This window comes from Salvelinus sp. IW2-2015, linkage group LG9 (assembly GCF_002910315.2).
Source record: "Salvelinus sp. IW2-2015 linkage group LG9, ASM291031v2, whole genome shotgun sequence".
NCBI classification, from domain to species: domain Eukaryota; kingdom Metazoa; phylum Chordata; class Actinopteri; order Salmoniformes; family Salmonidae; genus Salvelinus; species Salvelinus sp. IW2-2015.
In genome coordinates, this window is record NC_036849.1 from 8,646,091 (window position 1) to 8,658,695 (window position 12,605).

Below are 12,605 nucleotides of genomic sequence, written 5' to 3' on the forward strand. Positions count from 1 at the left end.
GAAGCATCAGGCTTCTAGTCCCACACAAGTCACAAGAGCACACTAAAGCTGTCTCATTTTTTGGTGGTTGATGTTGAGCATTAGTCTGCTACAAAAGTAGTGTTATCTTCATGGGACCATGATCTGAGATGGAGAATACACGGATATCGCGTATTGTGTTCCTCACTACTGTGCTGCCCTTTGCTTCTTGTGTGAATTGATGACAAAAAGTAAACAAACTTCACCCAAAACATTTTTCCTACAACATGGCATCAAGTGCTGTGACATTTTTACACCTACATGCATGTATCGCATTGTGATTTGAAAATCACCCAGGGTAGGAATAACAATGGCAGACAGTGATAACTTACAAACAGGAACTGTTTGCGCTGTTACCACCAATGTGTCATAACAGATAATGTGTCTTCACCATAGGGATTTAAAGTAGAGCCAAAATGTAGCCATATAAGGAGGATACAATACTGTACAGTACATACCATGCAGGCTAAAGTCATTTCAACATCAGCCTTGCAATAACAGGGTATCGCCAAAGGAGGCAAACGCTGATTACCTCTGACTTTCTCCACTGTTGTCATCTTATAGTAATCCGAGCCTGTGAATGGCAGTTGCTGTATTGGGTATTGTAGTTGTAATATATTTCTGGGTCCAGATCTTAGCTACCTTCCTGTCCATGGGTTACCTACCCCATGCCATGGTTCTAATCAGTATGTGTTAATTAAATACATTGGCAGATTTCCAAAATTAGTAAGGGGGCTGATGTATACTTTCAACTAATCTACTAACAACCTTGAAATGTTGGCATCATCTACAATGATGGCATAAACTTTCCAATAGATTTTCGCAGCAGCAGACTGGCTACAGATGTAGGATCTTAATTTGAGCCAGTTTTCTACAGCATGAAAATAAACCAGCAGCAACAGGAAATGTGAATTATTATGTGGATTATAATTAATGGACTTGTTTTGTAGGGGTTGATACATTTTTCATAAGGGCAAATCAAGTCTGACATTTTAAAGTGGAAATTACAAACTTTAGAAGCCTTTTTAAACTTCAAATACACTTCAAGTTTTCATTTCCTGCTGTGCAGGAAAATTCTCAGCAACAAAATACTGATCGAATTAGGATCCTACATCTGTACATGTCTTCTCTCCTCCGATGTACAATGTAGAGATTACCTTGTCAATTCTGACCATGCTTATTAATGAGAGAGCCAAGTTAATTGCGGAGTGAGAGGAGTGTAGTCCTACTGCTACAGAACACTGAAAAAAAAGGAGGCGCTTAACTGAAAACTGTCATACCTGACAAGCCATAATAATTTCTTCTCCTTTTCTACATGCTTCCAAAACTCTCTCCTGGTTATTATATAAATTGCAATTAGGAGTCATCATGACATGCAAGAGGGGGTCTTGACCTGTAATATCTCATACTTAGAGAGGCCTTATTATCCTCTGAGAGGTGCTTTGACAAATGTTGGTGATTGACATCGCATTTGGTTCCTGTGTGACATGCAAAGATAATCTTTTGACTCTGATCTACTGTAATTTAGACATATTTGAAAAAATGTTATTTTCCGGATTTATGAGTGGAATAATTTTGGTTCCCTTTGTTGGGCTAATTACAGAGACTTTTGGAGTCAAACATGAAATGATGTACAGTCATTTCAAAGGTTACCCACCTTTGAAATGGAAACATGTTGTTTACTTGGATAAAACTAAATGATATATTGTTTAATGTCCACGAAATGTATAAAAACCAATGAGCAAAGACGGGAAAATAGAACTGAACTACACAAAATTATAGATAAATAACAAACTTTATTCACCAGACAAACAGAAAGAACAACGATCCTTTTCTGTTTGGCAGAGGTTAATATGGCCGAAAATAACACACAGCTATAACTAGAAACAGATTAGAAACGTCCATCTCTTGAAATAGGTACGATTGCTCTGTGTAAAGTGCAAGGGCTGAAAAACATTGAACATAACAGCAGATCGCTGGTCTCTTTTACTATCTTCTGGCGTAATCTATTTCAATAAGGGGATCCATAAATATAATCCAAATGCATTTGTGATTATGAAGCTGAAGAAACTATTATTTCATCTTTCCATTAGATCAGGGTACACTTAGAAAAAAGGATTCCAAAATGTTTTTTTTTGGGGCTGTCCCCTTTTAGGTTCCAGGTAGAACCCTTTCCAACAGAGGGTTCTACATGGAACACAAAAGGGTTCTACCTGAAACAAAAAAGGGTTATCCTATGGAACTTAAAATGGTACTTCAAAGGGTTATCCTATGGGGACAGCCGAAGAACCCTTTAAGAGTGTAGGTAGACATTTTCTTTGGACATTTGCATGTAAGAAGGGACACCAGGGTCAGCATCATGTACAGATATAGGGTCTTAATTTGAGCCAGTTTGCTACAGCAGGAAAATAATCCTACAGCAACAGGAAATGTTGATTATAATAAATGGACATTATTTGTAGGGGTTGATACATTTGTCTCTAGGTCAAATCAAGTCTGACATTTTAATGTGTAAATTACAAACTTTTTAAACCTTGAATACACTATGTTTACATTTCCTGCTGTGCAGGAAAATTCTCAGCAACAAAATAGTGATCAAATTAAGATCCTACATCTGAGCAGTGAGTCAACTTTAGCGACCTGTTGATTGAAATATTTACACAGGTATGCATGAGATCAATATGTTTTCTAGCTAACTGTTCCCTGTTTTGCCTTTTTTGTGAACAATTTTTGTTAAACATATAAATAGATGCTGGGATTCAAACAGACAATAGGCTTTACAGGCAACAGACTTTACAGATTTATACACTGACAGAATATATTTCCATCAAAAAGAAGACAGTCTCACACCGTATCAGCCTTCCATACAAACACACAGAAACACATCTTCTAAAAGGATTCATAATGGTTCTCTCCTATTTTTTCCAAAGGCTTAAAATAATCTGAGTAATTTGCTGCCACTGTCAGGAGCAGGCCTGGAAGGATGGAACCCACCCACCCATCCACCCACCCACTCATCTATCCATCCATCTCAATGAGAGTCCAGCAGGGCTTTCATATGACATATTTCACGTATTAAATTTGACATGATGGTGGAAACAGGACTTTGTAACAGGACTTTGTCTTCTGTTATATACTGTACGGTGTATACTTTAGTTAGTTAGATCTCCTTATGTTATATATTATTATGCATTATATAAGCTATTAAATAATGTAATGCTACAAATTTCTATACAGCTTGACCATGAAAATGGGTTGAGGTTCAAACTGTGACTGTGGATACAGCGCATATACCTAGATTCTATCAACATATTGATTGCACTACACAATCAATATTGATTGCACTAGGGTAATACACACGACCACTGCTACTCTAACTTCCGCGATGCATACAAAGCCCTCCCTTCGGCAAATCCGACTACGACACCATCTTGCTCCAACCGTCTTATAGGCAGAAACTCAAACAGGATGTACCAGTGATTAGAACCATTCAACGCTGGTCTGACCAATCGGAATCCACGCTTCAAGATTGTTTTGATCACACGGACTGGGATATGTTCTGGTCAGCCTCAGAGAATAACATCGATCTATACGCTGACTCTGAGAGTGAATTTATAAGGAAGTGCATTGGAGATGTTGTACCCACTGTGACTATTAAAACCTACCCTAACCAGAAACCGTGGATGGATGGCGACATTCGCACAAAACTGAAAGAACGAACCAGTGCATTTAACCATGGAAAGAGGTCTGGGAATATGGCTGAATATAAACAGTGTAGTTATTCCCTCTGCAAGGCAATCAAACAAGCGAAATGCCGGTACAGGGACAAAGTGGAGTTGCAATTCAATGACTCAGACACGAGACATATATGGCAGAGTCTACAGGAAATCAGACTACAAAAAGAAAACCAGCCAATTCACAGACACCGTTTCCAGACAAACTAAACGGACACCGCTTCCAGACAAACTAAACACCTTCTTTATCCGCTTTGAGGATTATACAGTGTCATCGTCGCGGCCCGCTAACAAGAACTGCACCCCACCCCTCTCCGTGGCCGACGTGAGTAAAACATTTAAACGTGTTAACCCTCGCAAGGCTGCTGGCCCAGACGGCATCCCTAGCCACGGCATCCCTAGCCGCGTCCTCAGAGCATGCGCACATGTGTTTACGGACATATTCAATCTCTCCCTATCCCATTCTGCTGTCCCCACATGCTTCAAGATGGCCACCATTGTTCCTGTACCCAGAAGGCAAAGATAACCGTTCAAAATTACTATCGCCCCATAGCACTCACTTCTGTCATCATGAAGTTCTTTGAGAGACTAGTCAAGGATCATATCACCTCCACCTTACCGGCCACCCTAGACCCACTTCAGTTTGCATACCGCCCTAACAGGTCCACAGATGATGCAATCACCATCACACTGGACACTTCCCTATCGCATCTGGACAAGAGGAATACCTATGTAAGAATGCTGTTCATTGACTACAGCTCAGCATTCAACACCATAGTACCCTCCAAGCTCATCATCAAGCTGGAGGCCCTGGGCCTCAACCCCACCCTGTGCAATTGGGTCCTGGACTTTCTGACGGGCCGCCCCCAGGTGGTGAATGTAGAAAACAACATCTCCACCTCTCTGACCCTCAACACTGTGGCCCCACAAGGGTGCGTGCTCAGCCCCCTCCTGTACTCCCTGTTCACCCACAACTGTGTGGCCATGCACGCCTCCAACTCAATCATCAAGTTTGCAGACGACACAACAGTATTGGGCTTGATTACCAACAACGACGAGACAGCCTACGGGGAGGAGGTGAGGGCACTCAGAGTGTGGTGTCAGGAAAACAACCTCTCACTCAACGTCAACAAAACAGATGATCGTTGACTTCAGGAAACAGCAGAGGGAGCAACCCTCTATCCACATCGAAGGGACAGCAGTGGAGAAAGTGAAAGTTTTAAGTTCCTCGGTGTAGACATCAACGACAAACTGAAATAGTCCACCCACACAGACATTGTGGTGAAGAAGGCGCAACAGTGCCTCTTCAACCTCAGGAGGCTGAAGCAATTTGGCTCGTCACACAAAACGACTAACTTTTACAGATCCACAGCAACTGCTCCACCCTCAACCACAAGGCTCTCCAGTAGGGCTGGGCGTTATACTGTAGTTTACTATACACCAGTATTGATGCACAGACCGGTTTGGGTTTTTACTTTACCTTCTATAACGGTATTTGAATGTTTTGTTTGTTAAATGTGATACGCTGTGTGTAACGTCCATTTTTATATTTTACTACCCTACTTGATCCATCCTTCTCCTCTCTCTCTCTCTCTCTCTCCATGCCGCTTTCCACACAGACCTAGTCCCACCCTGTCACTCAAGAAGCGCATTTGTTGTTGCTTGACCACGAGACACTTTCGTTCAGTCTGCATGGTCAATGCAGCACATCCAACAATGTTGATGACATAGATGTTGTTCCCAATTTGATCTTAATATAAATCCACAAGCGTTCTATAATTACAATATTAGTTTGTGTTTCTTACATCTACAGCCACTAATGCTAATCGCTAGTTAGCTAATAAAAGTACTGAGTCAGAGCCAAAAGGTAGCATGTTGTTTGTGCAACAGTATCTTCTAAATCAAAAGAGTAATAGGCGAAGCATGAATATGTTGGCTGCATGAATAAAGATGTAATTTTAGGGTCCCCTAGGAAACACTGAACATCACTTTGGTTCCTACCCTGTCACAATAACTCGTTCATGGCATTTTCATTCGTTGTCAAACAACACTGTGTTCAAAGTGCCCACTATTATTTATATTCTAACTATAGAAATTAGAATAAAGATTCTATTTCCATGACTCCAAAAGTTAACCCAAGTGTTTGATCTAAATCGCAATTGCAACATTTGGTTAAAAATAAGGCCTAGGGGCCTCCCGGGTGGCGCAGTGGTCTAGGGCACTGCATCGCAGCGCTAGCTGTGCCACCAGAGACTCTGGGTTCGCACCCAGGCTCTGTTGCAGCCGGCCGCAACCGGGATGTCCGTGGGGCGACGTACAATTGGCCTAGCGTCGTCCGGGTTAGGGAGGGTTTGGCCGGTAGGAATATCCTTGTCTCATCGCGCACCAGCGACTCCTGTGGCGGGCCGGGCGCAGTGCGCGCTAACCAAGGTCGCCAGGTGCACGGTGTTTCCTCCGACACATTGGTGCGGCTGGCTTCCGGGTTGGAGGCGCGCTGTGTTAAGAAGCAGTGCGGCTTGGTTAGGTTGTGTTTCGGGGGACGCATGGCTTTCGACCTTCGTCTCTCCCGAGCCCGTACGGGAGTCGTAGCGATGAGACAAGATAGTAATTACTATATTACTATAATTAATAAATTTAAAAAAATAAATAAGGCCTAGTATTTTCCCCCCATATCGTGGCAGTGTGGAAAGGATCTCAAATGAGTCCAGGAAATGCAGAAATTTATGGAAATTATTTTAGGTTGAAGTTGAATTGAACAGTATAAAACAATCAGAATGGAGAATATATGTGATGCCACCCTAGGGTCACGCACTACTCATAAAGCAAATTTAGAACTTTTATTAATCAAAAACATAAAATACCGTCAAACCGTCAACAATTTGAAAAATACCATATGATATGATATTTTAGCCATATCGCCCAGCATTGTGCAGACCCTCTCCAGAGGGTGGTGCGGTCTGCACAAGGCATCACCGGGGGCAAACCACCTGCCCTCCATGACACCTACAGCACCCGATGTCACAGGAAGGCAAAAAACATGAAAGACAACAACCACCCAAGCCACGGCCTGTTCACACCGCTACCATCCAGAAGGCGAGGTCAGTACAGGTGCATCAAGGCTGGGACTGAGAGACTGAAGAACAGCTTCTATCTCAATGCCATCAGACTGCTAAACAGCAATCACTAACTCAGAGAGGCTGCTGCCTACATGGAGACCCAATCACTAGCCACTTTAACAAATTGATCACTAGTCACTTTAAACAATGCCACTTTAAATAATGCTACTTTAATAATGTTTACATATCTTACATTACTCAAATCATATGCACAGTCGTGGCCAAAAGTTGAGAATGACACAAATATTAATTTTCACAAAGTCTGCTGCCTCAGTTTGTATGATGGCAATTTGCATATACTCCAGAATGTTATGAAGAGTGATCAGATTAATTGCGATTAATTGCAAAGTCCCTCTTTGCCAATGCAATGAACTGAAATCTTCCAAAAAACATTTCCACTGTATTTCAGCCCTGCCACAAAAGGACCAGCTGACATGTCAGTGATTCTCTCGATAACACAGGTGTGAGTGTTGACGGGGACAAGGCTGGAGATCACTCTGTCATGCTGATTGAGTTCGAATAACAGACTGGAATCTTCAAAAGAAGGGTTGTGCTTGGAATCATTGTTCTTCCTCTGTCAACCATGTTTACCTGCAAGGAAACACGTGCCGTCATCATTGCTTTGCACAAAAGGGCTTCACAGGCAAGGATATTGCTGCCAGTAAGATTGCACCTAAATCAACCATTTATTGGATCATCAAGAACTTCAAGGAGAGTGGTTCAATTGTTGTGAAGAAGGCTTCAGGGCACCCAAGAAAGTCCAGCAAGCACCAGGACTGTGTCCTAAAGTTTATTCAGCTGCGGGATCGGGGCACCACCAGTACAGAGTTTGCCTAGGAATGGCAGCAGGCAGGTGTGAGTGCATCTGCACGCACAGTGAGGCAAGGACTTTTGGAGGATGGCCTGGGGTCAAGAAGGGCAGCAAGAAGCCACTTCTCTCCAGGAAAAACATTAGGGACAGACTGATATTCTGCAAAAGGTACAGGGATTGGACTGCTGAGGACTGGGGTAAATTCATTTTCTCTGATGAATCCCCTTTCCGATTGTTTGGGGCATCCGGAAAAAAGCTTGTCCAGAGAAGACAATGTGAGCGCTACCATCAGTCCTGTGTCATGCCAACAGTAAAGCATCCTCAGACAATTCATGTGTGGGGTTGCTTCACAGCCAAGGGAGTGGGCTCACTCACAATTTTGCCTAAGAACACAGCCATGAATAAAGAATGGTACCAACACATCCTCAGAGAGGCAACTTCCCAACCATCCAGAAACAGTTTGGTGACGAACAATGCCTTTTCCAGCATGATGGAGCACCTTGCCATAAGCAAAAGTGAAAACTAAGTGGCTCGGGGAACAAAACATTGATATTTTGGGTCCATGGCCATAAGTTTCCATGGGAAACTCCCCAGACCTTAATCCCATTGAGAACTTGTGGTCAATCCTCAAGAGGCGGGTGGACAAAAAAAAAAAAAAAAAAAATCTGACAAACTCCAAGCATTGATCAGTCAGGATGTGGCCCAGAAGTTAATTGACAGCATGCCAGGGCGGATTGCAGAGGTCTTGAAAAAGAAGGGTCAACACTGCAAATATTGACTCTGCATCAACTTCATGTAATTGTCAATAAAAGCCTTTGACACTTATGAAATGCTTGTAATTATACTTCAGTATTCCATAGTAACATCTGACAAAAATATCTGAAGACCTCTAGGCAGCAGACTTTGTGAAAATTAATATTTGTCTCATTCTCAAAACTTTTGGCCACAACTGTATATACTGTATTTTATACCATGTATCGCACCTTGCCTATGCCGCTCGGCCATCGCTCATCCATATATTTATATGTACATATTCTCATTCACCCCTTTTAGATTTGTGTGTATTAAGTAGTTGTTGGGGAATTGTTAGATTACTTGCTAGATATTACCGCTCTGTCGGAACCAGAAGCACAAGCATTTCGCTACACTCGCATTAACATCTGCTAACCATGTGTATGTGACCAATACAATTGGATTTGATTTAAGTGTGAGAATTATACCTTGACATTCAGGGGGGGTCTCAATTTTTTTCACAGGACCTCCTATGGGTGCACATCTTTTAGGGGCTGAATAGAAAGGGACATCTGTTACAAAACACCCAAAAGTGTAATGACATTCGGCAATTATCATTGGGTCTCCAGTCTACACTCTTGAATTAATTGATGCGTCTTCCTGACCCACTTGTCATCTCCCCAGCCACATGAATAATACAAAAAAGTAAAAAACATGACACAGAGGTGGGGAGGTTTGTTTCATTTGGTATAAGCTTTTAATTGTTTTATTTTACCACTGTAGCCATACAAATTGCATTTTAAACATATAGGAGAATGATTAAATGTGCATTATTTAGAGACCCGATAGAGCTACACAACAAAATTGGGAATTAAGTAAATCTATCTGTTGTGATTTCTTTATGCCTTAATCAGGTACGGTACGAGCTGTCCCCAAAATACCTCAAACTGATATGTTGTAAAAGCAGATATCTGCTGTTGTAAATGTATTGCAGCTGAAGCATTCATGTGTACAAGGTTGAAGCGTAGGAGGAAAAGCATCAGCTGTCCTCTCGCTCTCCTAGCAACCACTCATCTTGAGCACTCCCAGCCTGTTACCAACATGCCAGCACACATGCTGTTCTAGGAACACTGTTTAGCAAACCCACAGAATGTATTACTTACTCTTCTTGGAACACTGTTTAGCAAACCCACAGAATGTATTACTTACTCTTCTTGGAAACCACTGTTTAGAAACCCACAGAATTGTAATTACTTACTCTTCTTGGAACACTGTTTAGCAAACCCACAGAATGTATTACTTACTCTTCTTGGAACACTGTTTAGCAAACCCACAGAATGTAATACTCTTCTAAGAATACTGTTTAGCAAACCCACAGAATGTATTACTCTTCTAAGAATACTGTTTAGCAAACCCACAGTATAAAAATAAATAATGTCACACACTCTAGCCTTTACAGTATATGCTCCCAACAATTGAATGGGTAAACATAATAACCAATGTTTCGGCAACAGTGTCATCTTCAGGGTTGAAACCCACAGTATAACATGATATAACTAACTGTCTTTTTTATTTTGTAATTGCACAAATCACAGAAATTGTGTAAAACATGATAGACCTACCGGTAGATGAAATTTCACAGGAAAGATTGAACACTGTAGGCCTAATCTGTCATGGCTAATTATAGTTGCAGCATCCAATGTATTATATAAATATATATATATATATTTACTATAATGCTGTTAACTGAGATCAGTTTCCCCCTCTACAATCACTCATATAGGAACAGCAAGGACCATCTACAGGTGTTGTTGCAGACTGAACAGGTCAGAGGTTTGGTATTTTACGTAAATCTTTGCAGCAATAAGTAAATCTTACGTTTGGTATGGTTACTAGAGACAGGTTACTTCAGCCTCCTGTTGCGCCTTCTTCACCACGCTGTCTGTGTGACGGGACCATTTCAGGTTATCAGGGATGTGCACGCCGAGGAACTTGAAGATTTTGATGATAAATTACGTCATCCAATTCGTATGCTATTGTACAGATAGGATAAGACATATGATAGTCTACTACTATACATCTTAATTCGTATGATATTATACGACCGCTATTCCATTCCTGATATACCCTAATGCAACGCAATGTATCATACTAATGCCATGTACAAAAATGGATGGAATTCTGTTCGCCATATGTCTTTTTTACGCAGTGTTGACCCACTACTGGTTGGACAAGTGTGTCTAACGCAGATGGGGGAGAGCCTCTCTCTCATCAGAGATCACATTTATTTGGGGATATAACCTTTTCATTCAAAACATGAGAAACATTGTTTCAGGTGATAATAAAACATGCTTTGTTTAGTTACTTTTTCCTCAACTTGTTTGTCTTACTTCCTAGCTTACTTCCTTCCCAACTCAAGCTAGTTTACGCAGAGCAGCTAACGTTAGCTAGCTAGCTGAAAGCTAGGCTGAACCCACTGGGGACACACTGGTTGAATCAACGTTGTTTCCAATTCATTTCAATGAAATGGCGTTGCACCAACATGGACTAGACGTTAAATTGACGTCTGTGCCCAGTGGGAAGTTACTGTAGCCACACCTAATAATTACCATCACAATAAACTTTTCAGAATTAAAACCATATGCTACAGTGATATAATTGTCTTGACATCCAAAGTTGTATTATTCAACATTATTATTAAAAATAGTAGCCTACTCATTTATAGTAGGCTACATTCTGTGGTTTGGTAGCCTAACTTTCTCTTCTATTGATGGACTCTGGCCAGATGGAAGACAATGCAGAGTTTGGAAAAATTCTAAGTATGCTGCATCCGTTTCGCAATGGAGCCTCGGACCAAGGGGGAGCAGCGATGCCACTCTGTTGCCGAAATTGATGACATCTGGCGCAATGCAACAGACTGCAAAGTTGGGATGCGAATGGGACATTCAATACCAAATTTACGTACCAATTGAAACGTAATGCCCTGGGACCAGGTTGGTTGAATTGCTCTTCTGATCACTTGAGCCTACTTTTTTAAACGTATACAATTAGGTTTAGGGTGCGTTCGTAAATTCAATCTGGAGAGAGTTCTGGGCGTTCCTCTATTCAGAACGTTGTCAGATTGTCCGTTCGTAAATGCAAATGCAGTGTTTCGCTCTCCGAGCGCACACTGGACGCTCTGGCCAAGGAGTAGGGTTGATCCGAGCGTTCTGACCTCACAACAGAAGTCAAGCACCCAAGCTAACTGGCTAATGTTGGCTAGCTACTTCCAGACACACATGAGAGTACACCTCACTCTGTCCATTTTACTCCGCCTAGCAGAGCTGGTTAGGCTGTTTTCATGTTATCTAGAGCATTGGTGACTAACTGTGTAGCTGGCAACAATTTAATTACACATTTTCCCAGACGTTTAATGATACCGGCCATATTCAACTGTGGTTGAGCGTTCGTAAATTCGTCAGCAATACTGCGCTCTGGCACACTCAGACGAGAGTGCTCTGAAATCGGAGTAGATCGCCAGTTCGAATTTACGAACGCACACTCAATTAGCCATACTTTGAATCTTGAGCTTTTTGGTGAATTCCTAAACGAGGTTGTCCAATTGCCTTATCCATAAAATGTACTTCTGTATTTGTCTCTAACAGAATGGAAGTCTAGTTGGTGGGAAATTATATTTTAATTGAGTCAATATTTCGAATGTTTGGCAGGATAGCCCAGTGGTACCCAAGCTTAATGAACTTTCGATAAGAAAGCATGAGTGGTAGGCCTACCCTCAATTTCGCTCCTCGTCACCGCTCAGCTGTCCATTCTTCCTCCCGTCACCCTGTCTCAATGATGAGAGCTATTGCCACGTTAACGTCCTAGTAGGAACTACGTAACTCAAAACATGTATGACTTGCTAACTGGTGGAACAAGGCAATTGTACCACCAGTTAGCAAGTAGGACATTCAGAGTTCCGACTAGCACATGAACGCCGCATAACATCAGCCATCCAGGCTGGAGGCGGGCTCTGAATACATCCGAACGTTCAAACGTAACTGACGTATATGGCTTCATCATTATCGTATTTCACCGTTCAAAATATGTTATTTTTCAAAATTTCTTTGGTTTCTATCATTCGTTTTATTAGGCTAATAATCTCTCGTCATAATTTTAATTCATGACACGATCGGAGATTTGAAGTTGTGGTTTGAT

General features: G+C 41.7%; 1 long non-coding RNA gene across 1 annotated transcript in view; it reads right to left on the reverse strand.

Annotated features, from left to right (window-relative positions):
* LOC111968329 (uncharacterized) overlaps positions 1–12,403 on the reverse strand; it is a 32,274-nt gene extending 19,871 nt beyond the window's left edge. The window contains exon 1 of the long non-coding RNA XR_002877866.2: positions 12,182–12,403. This is a non-coding gene — a long non-coding RNA (uncharacterized lncRNA). The remainder of the gene's footprint in view (positions 1–12,181) is intronic.
* Positions 12,404–12,605: the final 202 nt, after the last annotated feature.